The sequence below is a fragment of the Littorina saxatilis genome, linkage group LG17 (genome assembly GCF_037325665.1).
Source record: "Littorina saxatilis isolate snail1 linkage group LG17, US_GU_Lsax_2.0, whole genome shotgun sequence".
Taxonomy (NCBI): Eukaryota; Metazoa; Mollusca; class Gastropoda; order Littorinimorpha; family Littorinidae; genus Littorina; species Littorina saxatilis.
In genome coordinates, this window is record NC_090261.1 from 1,525,750 (window position 1) to 1,530,749 (window position 5,000).

Sequence of the window (5,000 nt, forward strand, 5' to 3'; positions counted from 1 at the left end):
TACTGTGCTCCCATACCACAAGAGAGAGAGAGAGGGAGAGAAATCTAAAGGGAGTGAGTGAATGGGGACGGAGAGTGAAAGAGATGAAGAGGGGGAGAGAAAGGGAGTGAGTGAATGGGGACGGAGAGTGAAAGAGATGAAGAGGGGGAGAGAAAGGGAGTGAGTGAATGGGGACGGAGAGTGAAAGAGATGAAGAGAGGGAGAGAAAGGGAGTGAGTGAATGGGGACGGAGAGTGAAAGAGATGAAGAGAGGGAGAGAAAGGGAGTGAGTGAATGGGGACGGAGAGTGAAAGAGATGAAGAGAGGGAGAGAAAGGGAGTGAGTGAATGGGGACGGAGAGTGAAAGAGATGAAGAGAGGGAGAGAAAGGGTGAGAGTGAAGGCGATGGAGACATAGACCATTTATCCTGGACCGCCAACTATAGCTCTCTCTCCGCCCTTTCTCTCTATTACGATGTAGCGCCTCTCGCATTTAGGAACCTACGCTTACATGGCCTTTCAGAAATCAGGGGGATGTCATATCCGGTGTCGATTGTAAACATGGACGAAGTTGTCGAGGTAAGTTCTGAAAATGCTAAAATAAATTCAGCAAAAGTGCATATAGAACATGTTTTTCGATGAGTTTTGTTAAGTTTAGTTTGGAGTTTTGGAAAATCCAGTTCATTGTCACCTCCCATTGTCACAAATAACTGGAGCGTGCTTTCTTTTCACTGTCTTCGAATCGCTGGCCTTTCAAACCGGACGTCACGCGCCCCTGAAAGTCGAGAGTCGTAACCTGAAGGGTCACGTGACGAGTTGGCGGTCCAGGCTATTTGGTCTATGGCCTATATATCATATCAGTCATAAATATTCCTATTGGGGGCCCGGGTAGCTCAGGTGGTAGAGCACTGGACTTGTGATCGAGAGGTCGCGGCTGGTTCGAATCCGGGCCGGGACGGACACGGGTCAACTTTATGTGCAGACCCAGAAACGGTATCCATCTCCCACCCCCGTGTCACCACAATGGCACGTTAAAGATCTTGGTCATTCTACCATAAGTGCAGATGACTGATGCCACCTAAACACGCAAACATCAAAAAGCCGTGAGGGCGTAAAACTCGAATCGTATAAACCAATTCATGTCCAATATAGGCAATTAAGACCTGACGGACAATAAGCCCCTTAAAATTTACTATTCCTTTTCATTCGAGAGTGAAAGAAAGCGGAAGAGGTAGAAGAGTGACTGAGGTGGGAATGTCTGCTGCATGAGGAAAAAGACGCACAGCTTGGCCGGATGATACCCTCCTGCAGGAGAAGCTGTTGGCGACCTGATGGCCCAAAAGAAAACGGTGGCATTCGTACTTGCCAATACAGTGGAAGTCGAAAAGGAGCGAACGGGCGAGTTGGAAGAGCGGCAGGGAGAAAGGGAGAGGGGGTGGGGGCGGAGAGAGACGACCAGCAGAGGCCGGGAGGAGGCGAAGGAGAAGAGGGCAAAGAGTATTAAGGAAGACATTTAGACGGACAAAAGCTTATACGGAATCAGCGACTGGCGGAAACGGAGACACGAACAAATTAACACAGAGCCTGAGAGAAAAAAAGAGGAAGAGAGGGAGAGAGGCAGACTCCGCGCACATTATAAGTATCAGAAACATAAAGGCAAATTCCACAGGCACTCTCAGACACGGACATTATTATTTTATTGTCTTACAGATACGTTTTATACGCGTTACAAAAAATCCGCCACGATCAACGGTAAGATTTCCTGGCGTCCGAACAAAAGGCGCGTCGAATTCGGTTACAGTTATGTTACATGAGCGTTACAAAATCACGATCAACGGTGGACTGGCATCGCGTCCAGTAACACGACGGTGACATTTGATGCCGGACAGGACAGACTAGCCGATGATGGGCGAGTGAGAGCCGGTGACGCGCTCTTGACACGGACACTTGTTGTTGGTGGCAGGGAAGTGGTGACGTGACACCAGCTGGGACAGGCCTACAACACAGCACGTGCAGACTCACAATACCAACAAGTAGCCTACGTGTAATGATACTGGAAATAATTATAAGATAGACTGCTCCGACGTTCCACTACTGAATCTAGGGTTTCATTTCTTATTTTGTCGCTACTACCATTCCGTTATATATGTTTGTTCACGTTAAACACCTGTAGTACGTGTAGATATAGTGAGTGCTCTGTGTCGTATTTTATTAAACGTTGTATCCATTAAACTGTCCTATTATTGTTATACCGAATAAACATTTCACAGAAACATTTGGACGAAATGAAAGTAACGGAGTCAGGCCTAGAGCAGAAAACACTCCCACACCCATGAATATATAATTTGAGAGAAAACACATAAATATTAACGCAAGCACAATCTCACAGGAGCGACGGTGGCAGATCCCGAGAAAGCAAGCAGTCATTCGGTCCAACTGAAAAACAAGGACAAAATGTCGGAAAAGGGATCAATGTCTCATCAACCATTATTGTCGTCCGGAGCAGCCACGAAACAAGCCTCGGGTGAGCAGGAAATTCCAGGCTTGTCTCGCACAACAAGGATACAAAATCAGCATCATTCTTTTCGATTCTGAATCAGACAGAAGTTACATAGGAACTCATACTCGCTAGAACTGCTCGGGGTCACCTTCTGTGGCAGACGAAAGTAACCTGCGCAGCTAATAAATCACAATAAAGAGCCCAATGATCACACACAAACTTCACCACAGGGTCGTTCGTGGTCTGTGCAATCTGTCAAAAAGTCAACGCAATTAGGGAAACAATGAGAGGTTAAGTGCCGGATGACGTACCTGCTGTTTGCAATCAGTCCAAACAGTCAATACCTACAGTGACGGAAAAGGTGAGTGGTTAAACGCGGTATGACGTACCTGCTGTTTGCAATCAGTCCAAACAGTCAATACCTACACTGACGGAAAGGTGAGAGGTTAAGTGCCGGATGACGTACCTGCTGTTTGCAATCAGTCCAAACAGTCAATACCTACACTGACGGAAAGGTGAGAGGTTAAGTGCCGGATGACGTACCTGCTGTTTCCAATCAGTCCAAACAGTCAATACCTACACTGACGGAAAGGTGAGAGGTTAAGTGCCGGATGACGTACCTGCTGTTTGCAATCAGTCCAAACAGTCAATACCTACACTGACGGAAAGGTGAGAGGTTAAGTGCCGGATGACGTACCTGCTGTTTGCAATCAGTCCAAACAGTCAATACCTACAGTGACGGAAAGGTGAGAGGTTAAGTGCCGGATGACGTACCTGCTGTTTGCAATCAGTCCAAACAGTCAATACCTACAGTGACGGAAAAGGTGAGTGGTTAAACGCGGTATGACGTACCTGCCAGAGCGGACTGGAATCCGGAGTTGTAGTCGAGTGCGCCCTCGTTGTGCACGTAGTCCTGCCTGGTGTCGTTGTAGCCGTCGTTGTAGATGGGTCCCCCCACCAGACCTCCATACAGCACCTGGGGGCTCGGCGTGTTGGCGTCCAGATTGCTCTGTGAACACGGGGCGGGCAGGTCGGGGCACGAGCTGCAACACGGTGCACGTGCACAATAGAACGTCTGTGTGACACACACCTATACAAACTGAAAGACATGTGCATGTATGCTCCCCCCCACACACACACACATGAACACAGATGCGCAGAACTATAAGCCTTAACAACTAAATTTTTATAACGAGAGAAGTTGACACCACATGTAAAAGATTGCTTCAAACGTTCTGAAGTTCCTATTAAATGGAATTCGAAAAACGCCGTCTCAAGGCACGAAAAAGGACTGACGTATTGCCGGACACACACATGCACATCCCACGGCCTTCTTGGAGGATCACACATGGGCGTTGACTGAGACCAGGTCAACAGTATTCTATCGGGGTCGCAAAGACAATAATAACAGTCACCGACGAACAGGTGCTACGGTGGAACGGGCACCAACACTGCTCACCAATAGGGTAACAGCAGAGATACTTCAATACTTTCACGATATCTCTGGTCCAACTTCAAAATTTTAAATAACACAAACATAACATAAGCTGGTTAGGGACTACTCACGCCGCTCTGTGGTGAGGCTGCAGGGGGTACTTGTTGCCGTACCCGATCTCGTAACTGAAACAGCCGCCGTCGTGCGGGTTGTCCCCCAGCAGGTAGTTGATCTGCTCCGCCGCCCACTGCTGGTTGTCTACCGCGTTAATGCCGTCCTCTGCAGCCACCAGTGCGGCGAACGCCACGTTGGCTGTCGGACACAAATCTTGAAATAACTCTGCGGGATGTTCAAGCATTGTGGAAGAGTGTTCCATAAGGCTGTTAAATCCTCTCAGATCCTGCCATAAGGCTGTTAAATCCTGTCAGATCCTGCCATAAGGCTGTTAAATCCTGTCAGATCCTGTCATAAGGCTGTTAAATCCTGTCAGATCCTGTCATAAGGCTGTTAAATCCTGTCAGATCCTGCCATAAGGCTGTTAAATCCTGTCAGATCCTGTCATAAGGCTGTTAAATCCTGTCAGATCCTGCCATAAGGCTGTTAAATCCTGTCAGATCCTGTCATAAGGCTGTTAAATCCTGTCAGATCCTGTCATAAGACTGTTAAATCCTGTCAGATCCTGTCATAAGGCTGTTAAATCCTGTCAGATCCTGTCATAAGGCTGTTAAATCCTGTCAGATCCTGTCATAAGGCTGTTAAATACTGTCAGAGTTATTTTCCAACATCGTCAATTGTCTCAGTTCTGTATTGATCTTGGTCGAATATTACCAAAACATGTCTCTAACTGGCCACTGCTGCCAATGAGGACGTTAATGATATACGATACCAATACATGCACAGCCTAGTCGTGATCTTACCATTCATTTTTTAGAAATGATATGTTCAGGTCACCGAGACAAACTTCGTTCTCGAAATTTTTGGTCACTTCCCCGAGAAACATGACAACGAATTGACAGAATTTGTACATGCGGAGAAGCCAGCAGTTATTATAAATCATCACAAAGAAAAGAGAAAAGCTACATACAGA

The 5,000-nt window shown here is 47.1% G+C and overlaps 1 pseudogene; it reads right to left on the minus strand.

The window, feature by feature from the left end:
- Positions 1-1,658: 1,658 nt before the first annotated feature.
- Positions 1,659-5,000, minus strand: part of LOC138953506 (endoglucanase E-4-like) — an 11,564-nt pseudogene continuing 8,222 nt past the window's right edge.